Raw genomic sequence first — 24,310 nt, 5'->3', positions numbered from 1 at the left:
AAAACCCTATTAAAAATAGATTTTGTGACAGATTTTTGAAGTAAAAAGAATAAGAGAGTTCAATGTGATCTTGATCGTCCAATACCTTGTATTAATTAATTAAAAAATGACAATTAATTAATCAAAAAGGCCAATGTTTATAATAATTATATTTCTGAGGGTGGAAAATTATAAAACAAAATAAAATTACATAATTCATTATATAACTTTAAAAAGATGAATGAAAAAATGAACATTTCCTCATCATTTACTCTTTCTCATGAGCTTATTTCTTCTGTTGAACACAAAAGAAGATATTTTGAAGAATGCTGGCACCAATCGAATTCTATAGTAGCAAAATTACTTTGAAGTCAGTGGGTTCCAGCAGCCAGCGTGTCTTCTTCTGTGTTTAACAGAAGAAAGAAACTCAAATAGGTTTTAAACAATTGAAAGGTGTGTGAATGATGACGAAATTTCCATATGCAAATAATAAAATCCAATTAAAAACAGATTTTTATGACAGATTTTGAAATTAAAAAGAATATGAGAGTTCAATTTTATCTTAATTATCTAATACCTTGTATTAATGATCAAAAATGGTAAATGCTCATAAGAATATTTCTTCAAGAATAAGAATATATAAGATTATAATAAGACTATGTCTTCAAGAATTTCCTCACCAGTACTTACTTCAATTCACTACTTACTCCTAGAATTATTTTTCGAGCTGGGAATCGAACTCAGGTCGGCGCGAGCACCTGGGTGCTATATGTCGACGCATTTACCACTAGGCTATTGGTGCAGAACACTACTTACTTCTATATTTAAAATGTAGAGAATAAGTACGAAAACACTGTAGAAGCTGTCACGAAAACAAATTCGTAAATAATTCGAGTGGGATGCTGGTTTGTTATCTGGATCTTCGTTAGCGATATGGACCTGCTCTCTTCTACATATGCAAATGATAAGTCAACTCAAAATAGATTTTGTGACAGATTTTGGAACAGAAAAGAATTAAACTTACATTTTATCTTGATCGTCCAATACCTTGTATTTATTCATCAAAAATTAAAGGCTAATGCTAATAACAAGAATACGTCTGAGGGGAAAAACTATTTTTTTAGTTTATAAAAACTAAATAAAATCATATTATTCATAATATAGCTTTAAAGGGATAGTTCACAGAAAAACGAAAATATCCTCATCATTTACTCTCCCTCATGTGATTTTGAGTTTATTTTATCTGTTGAACACAAAAGAAGATATTTTGAAGAATGCTGGTTTACTATGGAAGTCAATGGGTTTCAGCAACCAACGTTTTAAAAAATATCCTATTTTGTGTTTATCAGAAGACAGAATGTCAAATAGATTTTAAACAATTGAAAGGTGAGTAAATGATGACAGAATTGTCATATGCAAATGAAAAAACCCAATTAAAGACAGATTTTGTGACAAATTTTGTAACTAAAAATAAGAGAGATCAATTTGATCTTGATCGTCTGATACCTTGTATTAATAAAAAAAAAAAAAAAGTGAATGCTTATAAGAATATGTCTGAGGGGAAAAATAAACGTATAAAAACGTTTTACAAAACTAAAGTATATAATTCATTATATAACTTTAAAAGGATAGTTCACCTGAAAATGAAAATATCCTCATCATTTACTCTCCCTCGTGAGAGTTGAGCTTATTTCTTCTGTTGAACACAAAAGAAGGTATTTTGAAGAATGCTGGCACCAATCGATTCCATAGTAGTCAAAATCACTATGAAAGTCAATGGGCTCTATTTTAACGGTCTAGGCGCAAAGTCTGAAGCGCAGGGCGAAAAGCATTAAGGGCATGTCCGAATCCACTTTTGCTATTTTAATGATGGGAAAATAAGCTCTGCGCCGCGGCGCATGGTCTAACAGGGTTGAGCTTATTCTCTGAATGAGTTATAGGTGTGATTTGAGAATAAACCAATCAGAGTGTCATCTCCCATTCCCTTCAGGAGTCAGTTGTGTCGTGCCATGGTGCATTTGCTAATTACATGGCAGATTTTGTAAGTGGAAAAACTGAACACTTAAAAACATTTTAAAAAACAGTTAAACAGACCATCTGCAGCAAGAGGATATTCCTCCTCCATTCGGCCTTTACTTTCACCTTCTCTCTTTCGTGGATAAGGAAACAGTGTTGTACACACTCTACTGAAGACATGCATTAGCCCACATAATAAATTTTTTTGTTAAGCGCAAAGATTTGTTTCAAAACTATTTCTAAATTCAGTTCTAATTTCCAGCAAACAAATAAATGAACAATAATAACGAGTTATATCCAAAGACACGTCCTATGCCCCATTACGGTCCAACACCTGACAGGTGGACAAATCTAAGCTTGTTTTTAATAAAGCAAATATAAATATGCATATAATAAATACTACTACTACTACTACTACTACTACTACTAATAATAATAATAATAATAATAATAATAATAATAATAATAATAATAATAACATTATACAAAAGCAAATTGTCATGAATAAACTGAAAAAAGCCCCCCGAGGAGAAGAAGGCAGGGAGGCAGTGGCTCTTATTTTTATGTAGAATAATATAAATTCTACAATAATTTTGTAACATTTTAATACTTTAATTCTTTTTCATTTGTAAAGATATTTGCGTATTGCTGTACATCCCTGTTTTAAGCAAAGTATAAGCAAGGCGCACAACAAACGTGCTCTGCGCTGGACTTTAGACCTGCTCTCAACTGGTCTATCGAACAGTCTATTTTAGTTCCTCAAAACAGCAACACGCTAACATTGCGCCTTAACACACCTCTTTTGTAGACCAGAACAGTCTACAAAATGGCAAAAACGTATTTGCCATTTAAACAACGTGGCGGAAAATGGGAAAATTAGGCTTGCGTTGGTCTAAAATTAGCAACACGTCTTGCGGCTTATTGCGCCGGGTGTATGATAGGGCCCAATAGGTTCCAGCAACCAGCATTTTAAAAAATATATTATTTTGGGTTTAAAAGAATCTCAAATGCAAGATGAGTAAATGAATATATATTTTTGGGTGAACTATCCCTTTAAATATGTTTGGGGAAGGAACACAAGACTTATAAACAAATAAATAAAGCAAACATAAGAGGAAAAATCATAACAAAGGATCAATGATGGAAGAAATGAAAGATGAAATGGTTACCAAGGTTATGATGGAGGTCAAGGTTCAGATGGCGAGTTCAAAAAAACTGGGAAACCGCAACGGCAGATGCTCTGTCGTCTCTGAAGGAAACAAAAGTACAGGGAGAATGAATGAACGCAGCCATCAAACTGGCTAAAGGCAGCGTTATGAAAGCATACACAGTCCAGAAGGAGAAGGCCTACAACTGAGATTAGATGTCATTAGCACAGTAAGATAACAAACAAACACCGGCAACAATAGGTCAGTTAGGGGAGGGAAGCACTCAAAAGGGAAAGCAGCCTCATTAGCCGAACACTACATTTAAATTGGCTGCTTTATGAACACAAGCGCTCTGGTCAATTTATGCACGTTTCCCGCCTTTTGTCCTTCCCATGCTACATATGCTCCGCTAACCCATTATAAATTACCTTTGAGAGTTACTGTAAGAAAAGACTCTTTGTTTTTGCATTTTAAACCCAGCGAGAACATTAAAAGTTACTTATCGCACAGATTTTTCCCCCCCACAATGTTCAAACATAATGAAATTAACATAAACTACGTTCAAGTCTAATCAGAAATTGCTCCTCCAACAGGGAATACGCGGCTTGATGTAATTATTGAACTCGCCTGGAATGTTTTGGGCTTGCGATTATTTTCTGTTTTTAATGTGTTTTTAATTGTAGCCGTGTTCTTATCTTCCCGTGCAGATTAGCATCAAGCCATTCATTTGCAAAACTACAACAGAAACCGAGCGTGTGTTCGGCTAGCCCACCTCCAGGACACGGTCAGGCCTTTGATTCCAGGCCCGGCGTGGAGCCGCATGCTAATGAACGCTCGCTGCAGCTAAAATACGATTAGCAGTGCGCAGCAACTGCAAAAAGAACAATAAAACAACCCAAGACTGCTAGCTGGCATTTTTGGCCCCGTCTTTTTTCAGACGCCGTTTTGTCACCAGCGGAAAGCCATCAGCAAAATGAGATAGTGTTTACAGGGCGAGCCGGATGAAAAACAGCCCCGTTCAGTGGACTATAAGTGTGATACGCGGAGAAGCTTTTAATGGAAGGAAAAAAGACGAATGCTCTCACCATAATTACAGCCGTTTTCGGTGCGCGTAATTGTGATGGTTTCTTACACCCAGACAGAAGTGCTAACAAAAGCAGTCTATTGTTCTTGCCCCTTCAACAAAAATCCCCGCTCGTCTAATGATTCGGGAATCTCATTTCGCCGCACCTAATGATTGTGAACAGCAAAGGTTCTGCACGGTAATGTTGTAAATAAGCACCCAAACGATCATGATGGGGGAATTATTCCATGTGCTCGGATCCCGAGACTAAAGCACAAGCAAAAGCAAGATTAGCAGGTGTCCTTGAGATGGTTTTCCACCTCGCAGCAACTGGGGAAAATCAAGGATCAGCATAGTGTAGTACACAAAATTAAAGCAATAAGAAGGCGTGTTTTGCTGAATCATGCATGATGCCCTGCTATTGGTTTCATTATGGCAACCTCTTTCATTAGAATTAAATGCATGCATATGATAATTTAAGTGCTATAGAGGTGATTAGAAAGTAGCGCTGCACAATATTGGGAACCTTATATTGCAATATTAGCTATTTTTATTTCAATATTTTAGCAGATAACCAGCACAGCTCTATATGGAATTAGTTTACAAGTATTGGGATGATTTTGTATCTGAATAAAAACCAAGAATACTAATATAGATAAATATAGTGGAGGAGTATCCAGGTGCCGAAATAAAATAATCATTCATTCATTTTCCTCCAGCTTAGTTTCTATTTCAGAGGTCGCCACAGCGGAATGAACCACCAACTATTCCAGCATATGTTTTACGCAGCAGATACCATTGGACTGTTGGGGAAACTGGAGCACCCAGAGGAAACCCACACCAACACGGGGAGAACATACACTCCACACAGAGCCGTGTGAACCAGTGACCATCTTGCCGTGAGTGCTAACTACTGAGTCACCATGCTGCCCTAATATAAAAGTTATACAGATAAAATGTACATATAAAAGTTGAACATTCCCCTTGAAATTGAAATGACTATTGAAATGTGATCAATAGTTAACAGGATAGCCGGGACTCGAACCAGCCATCTTCTTGCTTTGAGGCGACAGTGCTGGGTTGTGGCTGGAAGTGACTAAGAGACTAACCCGCAGGAAAATAAATGAATGAATGTTGTAAAATCTGTCTATAACTGTTAAGATTTTAATGCTTTTTTACTTCTTTTTAAAAGTGGGGACCCCCATGAATAGTGGATCGTTCCTTCCATATACTGTACATGCAAATATTAAAGTCTAATAACAAATATGGCTAATCTACTGTTCATGGTTTATTTGTGAACTTGTTTTTTATTTGTGAATTTATTATATTTAATTTTACATTAAGATGATAAAGGTTCCACTTAAAATATATTTTAACATGCAGTTTATTTACCGAAAAACAAAGAATCTACAGAGAAAAAAATAAAGATCTATCTTGCTTAGGGCCCCCAAATCACTAAGTCTGCCCCTGTATGTGTACGTGTTTATTCATTCATTCATTTTTCCTCCAGCTATGTCTCTTTTTTTAACAAAGGTCGCCACAGTGGAATGAACCACCAACTTATCCAGCATTTGTTTTACACAGTGGATGCCCTTCCAACTGCAACCCAGTACTGGGAAACACCCATACACACTCATTATCACACACACTCATGCACTACTGCCAATTTAGTTCATCCAACTCAACCAATAGCGCATTTCTTTGGACTGTGGGGGAAACTGGAGGAAACCCACGCCAACACAGGGATAAAATGCAAAGTCCTCACAGAAATGCCAACTGGTCCAGCCGTGTTTTCAACCAGTGACCATCTTGCTAAGAGTGCTAACTACTGAGCCACCATGCTCCCTTAATATAGAAGTTATACAGATAAAATATACATATAAAAGTAAAAAATTCCCCTTGAAACTGAAATGACTATTGAAATGTGATCAATAGTTAACAGAATAGCCGGGACTCGAACCAGCGATCTTCTTGCTGTGAGGCGACAGGGCTGGGTTGTGGCTGGAAGGGACTAAGAGACTAATCTGAAGGAAAATGAATGAATGAATGTTGTAAAATCTGTCTATAACTGTTAAGATTTTAACGTTATTACTTCTTTTCAAAAGCATACTGTACATGCAAATCATCACCTTAAAATTATAAGGTTTAAGTTGTTTACATTTTAGGATTTTTTATTTAAAAAGCAATGTTACACACATACTGCTATGGAATGCAAAAACTTTGAAGCTCAATATCTCAAAATCATTCAGAACGCAGATAGAACCTTAGAATTCCAAGGTGACGAAATATAAAGTCTAATCACAAATATGGCTAATTTACTGTAGATAGTTAGTTGGTGAATTTATTTTATTTAATTTTACATTACGAATATGAGGGTTCCATTGGTGCCAGTAGCCTAGTGGTACTGTGCGCCGACATATACAGTAGCACAAACATGCTCACGGCGACCTGAGTTCAATTCCTGGCTCGAGGTCCTTTGCAGATCTTTCCCCTCTCTCTGCTCCCAATGCTTTTACCATCATAATAAAGTGAAACCCCCCTAAAACATAATAAAAAAAAAGAAAGAATATGAGGGTTCCCCTTAAAATATATTTTTAACATGCAGTTTATTCACAAAAAAATAAAGAATCTAAAGAGAAAATATCTATAGAATAAGAGAAAGTTTTGCGTTTCAATGCTAGGGCCCCATACCAGGAATTGCTTAGGGCCCCCAAATCACTTAGTCTGCCGCTGTCTATGTTTACCTGTTTATTCATTCATTCATTTTCCTTCAGCTTAGTCCCTTTATTAATCTGGGGTCGCCATAGCAGAATGAACCACCAACTTATACGGCATATGTTTTTCGCAGCGGATGCCTTTCTAGCTGCAAGCCAGTATTGGGAAACATCCATACAAACTCATTCACACATGCACTAGGGCAGGCATGTCCAAGCTCGGTCCTGGAGGGCCGGTGTCCTGCAAAAATTAGTTCCAACCCCAATCAGACACACCTGGGCTAGCTAATCAAGCACTTACTAGGCTTTCTAGAAACATCCGTGCAGGTGTGTTGAGGCAAGTTGGAGCTAAAATCTGCAGGAAACCGGCCCTCCAGGACCGAGTTTGGACACCCCTGCACTAGGGCCAATTTAGTTTACTCAATTCACCCATAGCACATGTGTTTGGACGTTTGGGGGAAACTGAAGCACCCTGAGGAAACCTACTTCAACACGGGGAGAACATGCAAACTCCACACAGAAATACCAACTGACCCATGCGGGACTCGAACCAGCGACCTTGCTGTGAGGTGACAGTGCGAACCACTGAGCCACCGTGTCACCCATGTACATGTTTATTGAAGTACATTAAATGTGTGCTCAAATGCTTTAAATTTTAAAATGCTCACACTGTCACAGGCCTTAAAAACACACACAATTGAGAAAACATTCACTATGTTCAAACTGATATGATTCCACAATTGTACCAGTTCAACTATAATTCTGACTTGACATTGCAGCTTCTGCGATGTGACTATTGTGGATTCATACATTGTAAAGTTGATGCTGAAATGAGCGAGGTGCTAACACAAAAATAAAATGACATTTGTTGCTTGTTCAAACTACTTATATAAAATTGTTGAATAGTTGAAGCAACGAAATACTGACATTTTTTGGGGACAACTTAATTGTTCAACACAGGCTCATTGTGGATACATACCCCTGTCTACGTTTCTGTAGAGCACGAATTATGTAACCAGAGGTATGAACGCTATGGGGTGGTATGGACAGCGCCAATGGCGTCAGCCCTTTTCGCGCTACCAGCTGACCACTTACCTCCATACGTTTCTGGTGTTACCAGTTTTCCCAGTGGCTCCCAAGCCAGTCAACTTGGGATGCGGAGCGGAGTAACCAGGTAAAACAAAAGCAAAACATGTTTAAAAATAAATAAATAAACAGTAGGCTAAAAATGACATGATGAAATCACGCAGCCGCGATGGCTATTCTTTTTCTAGATTGCTTTTGAAAACACTATTGGTTGGGTTTAGGGAAGGGGGTTGGTCAATCAGACAGCAAGTCTGGCTGGTCGGCTGAAGCGCATATTGTGCAATATGGTGGATTGACGTGAAAAGAGGATGAACGAGAGCAATTTCAGATAATCAAAAAGCGTGCACAGGGGCCTCTGGTGGATTTGCAAAAATAAAAACTGCGAGCAGACGTACCTCCAGTTACGTATTTCGCTGTTCCTAGAAATGCAGGCCTGCGTTCGTATCTGCAATGAGCCTGGATGGCAATTATTTTATGTTCCATCTACTCAAATTTGTTTACACAATTACGCTAACTTAATAGACTTGCGCTGGGACAACATGAAGGAATTGTCAGGGTTACACACAATTCATTCATATTGTCCAGTGCTTAATTTGTAAATTGTGATGTTCTGGGAACAGAGCGAGGTTATGGGTCTGGTATGTTACCACAGGAGGGAGCGGGGTCGCGGACGAAAGACAGTAAAGAGGGGGTGAGGGGGGTGAGGGGGGTTGATCATGGACGAAAGTGAAGAAGGGGGGTTGGTGTTGCGGACGAAAGTGAAGAATAGTTTGCGGGGGTGGGGGGTGGGGGTGGATGTGTTGCGGACTAAGTGAGGAGGGTTGGGGAGTTACAGAGGAAAGTGGATGTGATGGTTTTCAAATTTTCAGCTTTCAAATTTGTTCCAGCACAAATTAAGCCCTGATATTGTCCCAACACAAATTGATTAAGTTAATTATACAGTTACCAAATTTAAGCGGATTGAACATAAAAAAATTAAGTTGTCCTAAACAATTCTCAAGAATAGTGTTGTTTCAGCTCATTTTAAATAAGTAGTTTGATCAAGCAACAACAACAACAAAATTTGAGTGTGGACGGCTGATGAGTGCATCTTCCCTCCAGCGAGCTGCTCTTCACTGGTGTATATCTTCAAATTACTCTCCCACTTACCCTCCGACCAATCTCCAAGATTGTATTAGGCTGACTTTTACAAACACGGACTCGGGATCAGAGAAGACATGAACATTCATCAGCATGTGACGTCACGTGAGGAGCTCATTTTAGCCCGTGCAGTTTCTCAAGTACAAGAGCACACGGGGCCGCAATTACCCGTCCTTTGGGAAATACACTCTGAATAGCTCATCAATACTTGTTACTTCTGTACGACACCGGAGCTAGATTTATTCATTCCCTCCCTAAACTCCCCCGGATGTGCACTTTGAACACAGCCGTTGCGCTGGATAATTAAGCATGTTTGCTAGGTTTATCTCCGTGGTTTGACAGTGTACGCCTCTCTCTTTTACCCGCAAGTGCTTGACTTTACTGAAGAGTGTTAAAAGGTGTTTGAGCAGGAATGGCCCAAAGTTGGGCTGCACGACATTGGAAAAATCTATCTTTATTAATCTGGGGTCGCCACAGCGGAATGAACCGTCAACTTATCCAGCATATGTTTTACACAGCGGATGCCCTTCCAGCCGCAACCCATCACTGGGAAACAGCCATTCACACACATACACTATGGACAATTTAGCTTACCCAATTCACCTACAGCACATGTCTTTGGACTTGAGGAGGAAACCGGAGCACCCAGAGGAAACCCACGCCAACACGGGGAGAACATGCAAACTCCACACAGAATTTCCAACGGACCTAGCCGAGGATCCAACCAGTGACCTTCTTGCTGTGAGGCGACAGTGCTACCCACTGCGCCACCCCTATTTATATATTATTTTTTATTATTTAGCTATATTATTTTTATTTATTTATTTTATTTTTATTTTGCTATATTATTTGTTTTATTTTGCTATATTATTTATTTTTATTTATTTATTTTTATTTATTTATTTATTACTATATAATTTATTTTAATTTGTTTATTTATTTTTTGTTGCTATATTATTTATTTTTATTTATCTATTTTTGTTGCTATAGTATTTATTTTTATTTATTTTTTTTATTATTTATTTATTTATTACTATATAATTTATTTTTATTTGTTTATTTATTTTTTGTTGCTATATTACTTATTTTTATTTATTTATTTTTGTTGCTATATTATTTATTTTAATTTATTTATTTTTGTTGCTTTATTATTTATATTTATTTATTTTTGTTGCTATATTATTTATTTTTATTTATTTATTTTTGTTGCTATATTATTTATTTCTATTTATTTATTTTTATTTTGCTATATTATGTTTTATTTATTTTGCTATATTATTTATTTTTATTTATTTATTTATTTATTACTATATAATTTTGCTATATTATTTATTTATTTATTTATTATTTGTTGCTATATTATTTATTTTTATTTATTTATATTTTATTTATTTTGCTATATTGTTTATTTAATTATGTTTTATTTATTTTGCTATATTATTTATTTATTTATGTTTTATTTATTTTGATATATTATTTATTTATTTATGTTTTATTTATTTTGATATATTGTTCATTTATTTGTTTGTTTGTTTCCACTTTCCTCATCGGTAAGGGGTTAAATTGTTGGGGAAGGGTTTATTATGTAAAAAATGAAAAATCATAAATAAAAGAGAGACCTATCGTTAGCCTATCGTTAATATAATTAGATGTAACTTCAATGTAACAATGTAACTTGATGTACAAATGTATCCCTGAAAAGAAATTTTTCTTTATTATTCTTATTAATGGAATTAATATTCTTATTATATATCTTATTCTTTATTTTTATTTTATTTACTTTAATATATTATCCATCTTATTTTTTATTTATTTATTGTTTGTTTCCAGTTGCCTCATTGGTAAGGAGTTAAATTGTTGGAAAGGGCCTTATTGTGTAAAAAAAATTGAAATCATACATAAAAAAAGAGTAAATATACAATCAAAACACACAGTGTTTTATAGTTTTCAACATTACCAGTATTCACCCATATAATAGTAGATTGGAAAAAAATAGCATAGTGATATTTTGTTTTTCTGCATTATATATTGTGATATGAATACAATTTCATCAGATGACTTGGGTTGAAATTTATCATTTTATATAGATTGGGATGTGTGGGAGTGCATCTACATAAAATTGAATAAAAAAAATTTAAAAGCATAGATAAATACAATAAAGATAAAGTTACACAACCTATCGTTAATGTAATTTGATGCAATTACAATGTAACTTGATGTACAAAATGTAAAGAAAACACATTATGATGCCAGTAACTATTTATTTATTTATTTAAATTATTTATTCATGTTTTATTTATTTTGATATATTATTTATTTATTTATTTCAATTTTCTCATCTGTAAGGGGCTAAACTGTTGTGGAATGGCTTATTATGTAAAACATGAAAAATCATAATCAAAAAAAGAGAGAAAAGTTACAATCTAAAAACAAACAGTGTTTTATCACGGAGTAAACAGCATTCAGATACAGTAATTGAATATTTAAAAAATAAATAATTAATTTAAATAATCATCATTAAAGTTACCAATGTTACACATCCCTCAAAAACACAAGCAAATGATATATTTTAATAGGCACTCAGCATTGCAAATCCTGCAATGTGACTATTGCGACTGATCACATATCGATGCTGAAATGATATATCGTGCATCCCTAGACCAAAGTGTCACATAAAATAAAAAATAAAAAAATTGGGGGATTTCCTTTCAATGCGTGACTTGACTCTGAAAATGCAAATTGCCTTGGGGAGCGACTCCAGGAGCTGTAGGTCAAGATGGCAAGGGATGCACCGTGTTGACTAGACGCGTGTCAGCCACTGAGATGAATCTCGGAGGGTCAGGTCTGGTACTCAAAGAGGTCAGTATGCACACTGTGACCATCAACAGGTCAATGACCTTAGAAGTCAAGCTGAAATGGAGCAGAACCAAAATAAAGTGCGACAGTTGGGATCGAGAGATAAAAACACTTTAGAGGAGAACTGAACCAATAATCAATTACAGTCAGACCTAAAACTGGTCTAAATAAATATACAAGGGGGGGGGTAATAATTCAGGAGGGCTAATAATTCAACTGTATGTGCATGTATGTTACCTGAACATTACAGCAAGAGAGACTTTAAATCCAAATAGAGTCCGCTCGAATCTATATCTTGAGGCAAAAGGCCATTTGTTTTGGTCCCGCACAGACCATAAATGTTTTAGAAAGAGATTGTGTTTTAACTGGACCTGAACCAAGTGCACAATAATATAGCTCAGCTGTCCTCTTAGAGCAACTGCAGTACTCTGAGTGCGCCATATAGAAGGCAATTCCCGCACAATGGTAGCGTTATAAAAGACGGATTTCCAAAGCTTTCGACGCTATTCCTTCCCCTTTGGAGAAAGTACTGTCACTTTTAGAAGGATATAAAAGAGCCTTAAATCCTAAAGCCATGTGAGTGGGGATTTGAAGTGATGTGGCTTCACGTTTGCCACTTTGGGTGGGGGGGTGAAGCAACCTGTCACTTTCTGGACTGCCATTTCAGGTCATGCTCTTACTCCTTGTGTTCTTGAGAAGACAAACGCCTTTCCTAAAAGCCATTCAATGTATTTTTTTCCCTCTTGTTCTCTCCCCTTTTCACACGAACATGATGGAGCTTATCGCTAAAGACCAGCATGCAGATACTGTCAAGAAAAGACTCAAAATGCTTCCGGGAAACAGGCAATGTTGACTTCCCATTTCTCTCAGCTACATGTCATAGAGCTGAGGAATATACAAACACATTGCTGACTCGCATCTCAAAAAATATTTTAATAGTGATTGTTTTTTTTGTTACTTTAATTAGCCTTCAAAATTATTTTAAAGTCAAATCTATACAACTGAAATGCATTTATATATTTTCTAGTATTATATCTTGTCTGTGGAATAGCTGCCATTACATTTGCTAATAATGGTGGTTTGATAAATTACAATCATATTCACACAACATATTCAACAAAAACAAGTAATAACAGGCAATAAGGGAAGTAAAATAAATGAATGCAGAAAATAACTATTGTATAGTTTAAATATCATAATTCCAATACAGTATTTATTAATATTTTAATGTATTACTGTTTTTGTTTTCATTCGCATTTTAGTTAAGGTTAGTCATTTTGTTTTATGTTTGTGTAATTATTATTATGTTCCAATCTTTTAAAGTATATGATTACATAAGATATATATATATATATATATATATATATATATATATGCATATATGTATATATATGCATATATGCATATATGTATAAAATCAAATAATATAAAATCAAATAAATGACAATATAAATGTATGATTATATTATATTATATTATATTATATTATATTATATTATATTATATTATATTATATTATATTATTTTATATTATATTATATTATATTATATTATATTATATTATTCAGTCTCTATTTCAGAGGTCGCCACAGCGGTATGAACCGCTAACTATTCCAGCATATGTTTTACGCAGCAGATGCCCTTGCAGCCGCAACCCAGTACTGGAAAACACCCATACGCTCTCACATTCACAATTTAGTTAATAATAGCGCATGTGTTTGGATTGTGGGGGAAACTGGAGCACCGGGAGGAATCCCACACCAACACAGGGAGAACATGCAACTCCACATAAAAATGCCAACTGGCCCAGCTGGAACTCAAACCAGTGACCTTCTTGTTGTGAGGCAACAATGCTAACCACTGAGCCACCGTGCTACCCCTTTATCATATTATAAATATTATATATTAATATACTATATTCATTCATTATTTTATTTTTAATTGTAAGAAAATGTGTATTTTCTTATTAATTAGTCATTGATTAGTAATTACTAATCAGTTAATTTAGTTAATACAGTTATTCATCATTAAAAAATTAGTTTTATAGTTTTAATTAACAATTATGAATAAATAAAATATAATTCATTGTAAGCAGGAAATGTAAACAAATTGTAGTCTTCGAAAACTACCCAAAAAACATTTATCAAAATCATTCAATCGATCAATTACAATACAGTAAATTTACTGTATAAATATCTCTAATTTAGTACAGTTTTTCTTTTCATTTGTTTTGTAGTTAAAGTTAGTAATTTAGTAATTTGTGTTTTCCTAATTGTTATTACTTTCCCCTCTTTTTAAATATATAACTATATCAAGAAAATGCAACAGAGAAATACTGGGAAATCTCTGTAGACTGATGGCATTTCATGCCGTTCAGCCTTATAATCTTAAAATGTGAGCAGAATCACCTGGTTAGTCATCACTTTAGATACTACGCTAGAGAATCATACAAATACTAGCAGTGATGTTGTGTTTTTAAGAAACGGTTTCTGCTATTCTGACGTCAGCTGCAGATGTGAAGGAATGGAGGAAGAAAGTAGTTCCTCATCCAAAAGTTTTTAAGACTCTCCGTGTTTGATTTTCTTATTCAAATGCATGATTATGTCATTGAAATGTTGTATAAACAGAATATCACACTCGTAGCAGTGCGATATGGCTCTATATCGTCACTGGTGGGTCACGAAGACACTCGGCCTGCGGTCTCAAGCCATATAAAGCCATATTGCACTGCTACTCATGTGATATTGCTTATATAAATTATATTTGATCTCAAATCACTTCATCAATCATTCAATCAATCCTTGAAAAAGCAGTTTACAATTTACTGCAATTTACTGTAATCATTATTTTTAACCATGAACTCCCAGATATTCTTTTTTTTGCCTCAGATTTTTTTTAATGCATACATACTACATAAAGCAAGCATCAGCAGTCTGACCCCAGAAGAAACTTTAAAACCTTTCCAAACAGCCACAATCGGGGAGCTTGATCAAGGCTCAAAACATCACACCTTGTCACAGGAACACAGTGTTCAGCAAGGATGGGAGAGGACAGGCGGGTTATGAATTTGAGATTGAGGTTGGCATGATTTGCTGCACTCCACACTGTTAGAGTCCCATCAACCTCCTGTACATTATTAATGGAGCGCCAAGGTAATGCAAGGTTGTCTTAGGGGTTTTTTAATCATGCAAAAATTGCCCTGACAGCATGGCATCCATTTTCTAAATGAGAACCGGTTAGTTTAAGAGCCTAGGTCACTGCTTGAGGATTGCGTCGAAGTCGCTGCTCAAATTCGTTTTCAAGGAAAAGACAAGAACAGAGCTGATTTGATGAATGAACTCTCTCAGGGCTGTAAAATATGACAATTAGGAAAAATCCTTAATGTTGACGATTAAGACTGCACAATATATCAAAACATTTTTGTTTTTACGATATAAGTACCCTAAAAGATAAAACGTGAAGGAATTTTGTGGAAACCAGAATTTTTTAGTGTTCTATTGTCGCGATAACGATACTTTTTTGATATATTGTGCAGCCCTAATCATCAAGATGAAGGAATTTTGTGGAACCCAGCATTTTTTAATCTACTATTATCGTGATAACGGTAATTTCTCGATATATTGTGCAGCTCTAAGACAACATGAAGGAATTGTGTGGAAACCAGCATTTTTAAAAGTACTATTATCATAACAAAAATATCGATAACGATAATTATTCGATATTTTGTGCAGCCCTAATCATCAGCATGAAGGAATTTTTTGGGACTCTGCATTTTTTGTGTACTATTTTTCTAATAACGATAATTATTTGATATTCTGAACCGCCCTAAACGTCAGCATGAAGGAATTTTGTGGAACGCAGCATTTTTTGTGTAAAATTATCGCGATAACGATTATTATTCGATATATTGTACAGCCCTAAGTGTCGATAACGATACTTTTTCGATATATTGTGCAACCCTAATCATCAAGATGAAGGAATTTTGTGGAACCCAGCATTTTTTAATCTACTGTTATCGTGATAACGGTAATTTCTCGATATATTGTGCAGCTCTAAGACAACATGAAGGAATTGTGTGGAAACCAGCATTTTTAAAAGTACTATTATCATAACAAAAATATCGATAACGATAATTATTCGATATTTTGTGCAGCCCTAATCGTCAGCATGAAGGAATTTTTTGGGACTCTGCATTTTTTGTGTACTATTTTTCTAATAACGATAATTATTTGATATTCTGAACCGCCCTAAACGTCAGCATGAAGGAATTTTGTGGAACGCAGCATTTTTTGTGTAAAATTATCGCGATAACGATTATTATTCGATATATTGTACAGCCCTAAGTGTCGATAACGATACTTTTTCGATATATTGTGCAACCCTAATCATCAAGATGAAGGAATTTTGTGGAACCCAGCATTTTTTAATCTACTGTTATCGTGATAACGGTAATTTCTCGATATATTGTGCAGCTCTAAGACAACATGAAGGAATTGTGTGGAAACCAGCATTTTTTAAAGTACTATTATCGTGATAACGGTAATTTCTCGATATATTGTGCAGCTCTATGTCAACATGAAGGAATTTTGTGGAACCCAGCATTTTTTAATGTACTTTAATCCTGTTAATGGTCATTTTTTATATATTGTGCTGCCCTATATGTCAACAATAAGAAATTTTGTGGGACCCAGCATATTTTAGTGTACTATTATCGCGATAACGATAATATTTCAATATATTGTGCAGCCCTCATAGTCAACATTAAATATTTTTTTGGAATTCAGAATTTTTTTGGTGTACTATTATTGCAATAACGATACTTTTTCGATATATTGTGCAGCTCTAATCGTCAACATGAAGGAATTTTGTGAGGCCCAGCATTTTTTTTTTGTACTATTATTGCGATAATGAAACTTTTTTGATATATTGTGCAGCCCTAGTCATCAACATGAAGGAATTTATTGCAACCCAGAATAATTTAGTGTACTATTATCACGATATTGATAAATATATTGTGCAGTCCTAATAATCAACTTGAAGTTTTGCAGAACCCAGCATTTTTAGTGTATTATTATCATGATAAGGATAATTATTCAATACATTGTGCAGCCCTAATCGTCAACATGAAGGAATTTTGTGGAATCCAGCATTTTATTACTGTACTGTTACTGCGATAACAATTAATTTTTAGATATATCGTGTAGCCCTAATTATCAACATAAATTTTTTTGGAGAACCCAGCATTTTTAGTGTGCCATTAATCGCAATAACAATAATTATTTGGTATATTGTGTAGCCCTAATTGTCATCATGGAGGAATTTTGTGGAACCCAGCATTTTTTAGTGTACAATTATCGCGATAACGATAATTATTCGATATTTTGTGCAGCCCTAATCGTCAGCATGAAGGAATTTTTTGGGACTCTGCATTTTTTGTGTACTATTTTTCTAATAACGATAATTATTTGATATTCTGAACCGCCCTAAACATTAGCATGAAGGAATTTTGTGGAACCCAGAATTATTTAGTGTACTATTATCATGATATTGATAAATATTCTATATATTGTGCAGTCCTAATCATCAACTTGAAGGAGTTTTGAAGGACCCAGCGTTTTTAGTGTATTTTTATCATGATAAGGATAATTATTCAATACATTGTGCAGCCCTAATCGTCAACATGAAGGAATTTTGTGGAATCCAGCATTTTATTACTGTACTGTTACTGCGATAACAATTAATTTTTAGATATATTGTGCATCCCTAATTATCAACATAAATTTTTTTGGAGAACCCAGCATTTTTAGTGTGCCATTAATTGCAATAACGATAATTATTTGGTATATTGTGTAGCCCTAATTGTCATCATGGAGGAGTTTTGTGGAACCCAGCATTTTTTTGTGTACAATTATTGCGATAACGATAATTATTCGATATTTTGTGCAGCCCTAATCATCAGCATGAAGGAATTTTTTGGGACTCTGCATTTTTTGTGTACTATTTTTCTAATAACGATAATTATTTGATATTCTGAACCGCCCTAAACGTCAACATGAAGGAATTTTGTGGAACCAAGCATTTTTTAGTGTACAATTATCGCGATAACGATAATTATTCGATATATTGTACAGCCCTAATCGTCAGCATGAAGGAATTTCGTGGAACCCATAATTGTTTAGTGTACTATTATCACAATAACGATAATTATTCTATTTATTGTGCAGCATTAAATTGTCATATTGTACCGCACAAATAGATTAAGTTAAAACTTAATTTGTCCTTTACATGTGGTCAATGTATACAAAATTTACAGCAAATGTGCTATATCATTATATATATATCGTTATTGCGATATGAGATTACTTGTGTTATGATTTGAGATTTATTTTCAAATCACCAAGCCCTAACTCTCAGCACATCAGCTCAATGGGAAAGGAAAAAGAAAACCTGACGTCACAAAGCGGGTAGCGTGCAGCACCAAACTGCAGATCTCCGGTGTTTTGTTTCTACATGGCCATCATTGACAGCATTCTCGTGTTTCAGAGGATGCCTCACATTCTCTGAGAACTGCCAACATGTGTGCCTGGAGGCAGGCAATTTTAGCACTGTGCTCACAATCAATACTCTATCTCACTGTCAGAGTGCAGCGCTCCAATCCTTCAAGGCCCCCGTTATTTATATTGTTTTAGCCCCACAGTCGCAAAAAAAAGGCACTGATGATGAACGCGGTTCCTCTCCCTGTAAGTGAAAGAGCACAGGAGGGGAGTTAAAGGTTGGTGGAGGCATTATAGTGTAATGCCCCTGAAAGTGCTGTTTCCCACAATGCCCAGCATGTGCAAATTCATTTTCCTTTTTGTGTTTTTTGATTTTCAGCCGCAGGTCAGGAGTTTTTGACAGCATGCTTTCTAGACGTGCGTTCATCTTGGCTGGGGGCTATATCCCTCTTCAACTTCCTTTCAATTGTTTTCAGCTATTATCATTGTTATTGCAGCATCGGCTGTCAAGCAGTCCCCAGTATTACATTTTGAAAGGATGATTAGACAAAATGCATCGCTATACACTTACAAGTCTAGTGCTTGACCTTTTCTGCGATTCTGCAATTGACCTTTTGCAATCTTAACCTCTAAAAAGGCAATAAATATTATTGTATTCTGAGAACTACAACAATTTGACATGTCTGAATAACAGCAGTTCTGTGCGAAACATTGTTGAGATTAAAAATTGAAGCATGTTATAACATTGAAATACACTTTTTTTTTTTGCATAACAATAATAAAATAAACATTTAATAATATAAAAATTTTAAAATCAATATAAAAATAGATATGTTCAGATATGTTTGTATTAATTTGACAAACAATACAAACAAATATGAAACATGAAAACGTGTCTTTCTGACCAATTATCCAAAAAGACAATTTTTGTTTAAAAATTTGGATAAAATCCAAAAGGATTCGATTTTTGCAGAATAAAAACTAAATATTAACATTTTACACAACAGTTGGTTTAATATCCTTTAGTTCAGACAAAAAAAAATGAGTACAAATGTTTACCATGGTTAAAACTAAATATGTATAATAATAGTAATTATTATTGTTATTAGTAGTAGTAGCAGTAGTAGTAGTAGCAGTAGCAGTAGTAGTATATACTACTATTACTAATGATAATAATAATTAATTCCATTTCTTTTTAGCTTAGTCCCTTAATTAATCAGGGGTTGCCACAGCGGAATGAACTTATAGAGCTTATGTTTTATACAGCGAATAAAACACACTGCCAATAATTAATAATAATATTATTATTATTATTATTATTATTATTATTATTATTATTATTATTATTATTTTATTATTTATATTATATCATTTATTTTATATTAATAGTGGCAGTATTGCTATTATTATTATTTTTAATTGTTTATATATATTATTTATTGTATTTATTTTATATATATATTTTTAGTAATAGTAATAGTAGTAATAGTGGTAGAATTATTATTATTATTATTATTATTATTATTATTATTATTATTAATTAATAGTAATCAATTGTTTATACATTATACATTATTATACATTTATTTTATATCAATTTATATTTATTTTATTTAGTGGTAATAGTGGTAGTATTGTTGTTTAAATACTAATAATAATAATAATGATGATGATGATAATAATAATAATAATAATAATAATAATAATAATAATAATAATAATAATTTATTAATAATTAATATTAATCAATTGTTTATATTATAAATTTATTTTAAATCAGTTCATATTTATTTTATTTAGTAGTAATAATGGTAGTATTGTTATCCTTATTATTATTATTATTATTATTATTATTATTATTATTATCATCATTTATTGGTATAGACCAAACAAAAAGAGCGAGAGATCCAAATTAGTAGTGCAAACAAGCCCTTAAGAAATGTTCACTGGCTCTTCATGTATGGCATCATAGTGAAACCCTTGGGACCTTATTTTTTGGATTGTCCGTTCAAATATTCCAGTACATTCTTCAGAAAATGAAAACGCAGTTGTCTATGGTTCTCAACAACATGCCACACATGTTGTACACAGGCTACACAGTTGAAAAGAACCAATATTTTTTCCCTTAAAAATCACTCCAAACAACAACAACAACAAAAACACAAGGTCAGGCTAGCTCTCGGTAATGATCTCTTCGTTCCAAAAGCCAGAAGGACATCAAGTCCAGATCGCAGGGGACTCGGGCAGATGCTCCTCCTCTGTTTCAAAACAGCCGTGACATCAGCTCAGCCTGCCTGCCTGTCTGTCTGCGAGCGACTGAAGGGGGAACAAATGAATAATAAATAGAGAAAAGAGAGAATGAATAAATAAAAACAAAGCACCTCTGCTCATCTTTGAAGTAAGGTACAGCTCAAGGCGGCAACCAAAAATATCTGGGGAGCGTAAGAGAGAGAATGTGGGGGATTATACACGTGTCAAGAGCTGCTCAGACACTGAAGGATGGAAAATTCACATACACAAACACTATGTCATTGGTGCAAAACTCTCAAAACCGCCATTGGTCTGGATGCAGTGGTGTAGTAACAAATTACAAATACTCAAATCACTGTAATTGAGTCGGGGGGGGTTTTCTCAGGAACTGTAATTTAGTAGGAGTAGTATTAAAATGTGTACTTTTACTTTCACTTGAGTTCATTTTTAGTGCTGTATCAGGACTTTTACCCCACAATTTTCCTTCAACCTGCTGCCACTATTTTGTTTTGTCTTTGGGGATTGGCTACATAGAAAAATCAGTCTTGCAATTCCTGTCCACTCAAATCGCACAAAGCAAATCGCATCATACTGAATTACCTCAAGACATGGGTGCTTTATAAACGCAGCAAACCACTTGGAAGCATTAAAAATGACCAAGAGGATGTCCAAAAGCTTCATAAGCAATGACCCAGAGAATGTCAATGATGAGAAGATGAAGGACGTTTACTGTATGATGACTGAAATTGCCAAATGGCCTTAAATAATAACTAAATGAACTACAGAATGTTACGTTTACACATACACATGCACAAATTGCTTGTAAATGCATCCCAGCAGGCACTAGGCGTCGACATGATGTCAAATTGAACATCATGAGGACATTGCATTTTGTTTGGAAATGAAAATCAGGAAAATTGGAAACCCAACGTCAGACCGACATCAATGTCCAACGTCCAACCTAAAATCAACCAAATATCAACATTTAATGATGGACGTCTAATGATGGACGTTATTGGTGGACGTTACCAATATGACGTCTATCAGATGTTGGATTTTGGTTGCCATACAGGATGAATAAATGTCAGTATTTGACATCAATATAACGTTGGTTTAAGATGTTGGCTCGACATTGATTTTAAGTTGTGTTGAAAGTGACCAAAATCCAATCAAATATCAACATAATTTCACGTCGTTGTTGGACGTCAAAATAACATTGTCCTTAGATGCTGGCTAGACACAGAATTTTAGTCACCTGACGTCACGACCGAAATCTAACCTAATATTAATGTCTTAAGACGTTGTGTACCTGCTAGTATCAGCCTTACTAACTATCGATCGATCGTATCGGCCAATAATCACATTTCACGACTCAATCGGTACTCGTTAATCTAGTCAATCTCATGAACCGATCGCAAGTGTTTGTTTACGAATTAACAACAAACTTGGAGGAAGATGCACATGCGTGCCCCTGATTATGTATCAGCAGCACTACAACACATGAGCAACGTTTCTAAATTGCATTGTTATTCATTTTTCTTACCATTTTTAAATCTGTTTTATCAATTCTTTTTGTAAAGCTTTTGCAATGGGAAAGTTATATAAAGCTTGAAGAATCAGAATCAGTACTCAGTATCAGCCAATCACCATGACAAGGAATCGATACTCCATATCAGCTCCAAAAATCCTGATTAGAGCATCCCTATTACAATTATATAATATTAGTATTACTAATATATAATATTATAACTATTCTTGAGTACTCTTGAAAGGGCTACTTTTCACTCATACTTTGAGTAATATTTACAACAGATACCTTTCACACATTTTTGGACAAGTAATAGTATTTTTACTTGAGTATATTTATTCAGTGCTCTTTCCGCCACTCCTCCGAATACACTTTTATATATTCAACCCTTGTGCGCTGTTGGGGATGTTTTCATACACTCTGGCGTGATTTTGACGAGTCTTAATTTCACAACTTTCCCTGTGTTTCAGCATATTCAGGGATGATTTTTGTTGACAAATCTTTTTTGGCACATATTTTGGGAAAATGCTTTGAAAAAAAATCAACAACACACTCTGGGCAAAAGTACCACTCTTTTGGTATGTTCACTGACTTCCATAATAATAATGACATTGTTTGATTGCAAAGCCAAGACACCATCATGCATTCTTGATTGTTAGTGGTCATCCCTCTTGGCACGAGGTCCAATTTGTCATTTTTACTGTTTATCATCAGTTGCAGTGCAAACAAGCTTAGCTTTTGGCTTGAAAGTGTGAGACTGACATTGCCAAATGGCCTTAAAAAATAACTAAATGCACTACATAATGTTATGTTTACACACACACATGCACAAATTGCATGTAAATGCATCAGCCTTACTCATTACTCGAGTACTTTTAAAAGGGCTACTCTTCACTCATACCTTGAGTAATATTTACAAAAGCCTCCTTCTTACTCGCACTAAATTATTGGGCAAGTAATGGCACTTGTACTTGACTATGATTTTTCAGTGCTCTCTCCACCACTGCTCTGAATATTTAACCCTTGTGTGCTGTTGTTGGGGATGTTTTCATCCACTCTGGGGTGATTTTGAGTCTTAATTTGATCACAGCTTTCTCTTTGTTTTAGCAAATAGAATGATTTTTGCTGACAAATCTTATTTCGACACATGTTTTGAGAAAATGCTTTGAAAATAAAAATACAATGATACACGAAAACAGAATACCATTTCGTTATGTTGGTGACTGTTTTTGCCCCATTGACTTGCATTATAATGACATTTTTTGATTGCAAAGCCATGACACCATATAATCATGCATGCTTGATTGTTGCTAGTTTTCCCTGTTGGGAAGAGGTCTTTGTTTACACAGGCCTATCTAAAGGGTCAATGCTGCCAACTGATGATCAACATAAAAAATTACACATTTTAACTCTTCCCAAGAGGGAAAACCCACCAACAATCAAGAATGCCTGATTATATGCTGCCATGGCTGTCATCATAATCGAATGGCAAAAACAGCCACAAACATAACGAAAGGGTAGTCAATTTGAACAGTACACAAGGGTTGAAGTCTACTGGCTGGAGATGATGGTGAGCGTTTTGGTATCTCGGCTCATATTTGACAAATGTTGATTGGCAGCAGAGTAACTTTGAGTCATATTTACAACAGATACTTTTACTCTGCTTGTGCTACATTCTTGAGCAAGTGCTGGTACTTTCACTTGAGTATGATTTTTCGGTACTCTTTCCACCACTGTCTGCAAACTGAACAAAGCTTGGATTAGGGCTGGATTTGGTATGGATTTGGGCTTTTTTGCTGTAGCCATGTTCACAGCTGTGCGCTCGGCGCAGCGAGGCGACGCTCATGATTTGGCAGTCTGTTATGCCAAAACGTTTGAGTGAAGCTGTTGGTGCACCGAATTCTGACTGCTAGGCTTGCCTGGCATCATCCATATGCAAACTTAACAGATGAGTGAGAAAAATGTGCATATGGAGTCAAGCACTGAGATATGTGAATGAGTTTGGTGCTGCTCCATGCTTTAAAAATAAAATAAAA

General features: G+C 34.8%; 1 protein-coding gene across 1 annotated transcript in view; it reads right to left on the bottom strand.

The window, feature by feature from the left end:
- Nucleotides 1-24,310, bottom strand: part of LOC130237101 (calmodulin-binding transcription activator 1) — a 575,132-nt gene that overhangs the window by 448,114 nt on the left and 102,708 nt on the right. The window lies entirely within an intron of this gene.

Source organism: Danio aesculapii, chromosome 11, assembly GCF_903798145.1.
Source record: "Danio aesculapii chromosome 11, fDanAes4.1, whole genome shotgun sequence".
Taxonomy (NCBI): domain Eukaryota; kingdom Metazoa; phylum Chordata; class Actinopteri; order Cypriniformes; family Danionidae; genus Danio; species Danio aesculapii.
The sequence above is the reverse complement of the archived record's forward strand: the minus strand, read 5'-3'. Positions and strand labels throughout refer to the sequence as shown.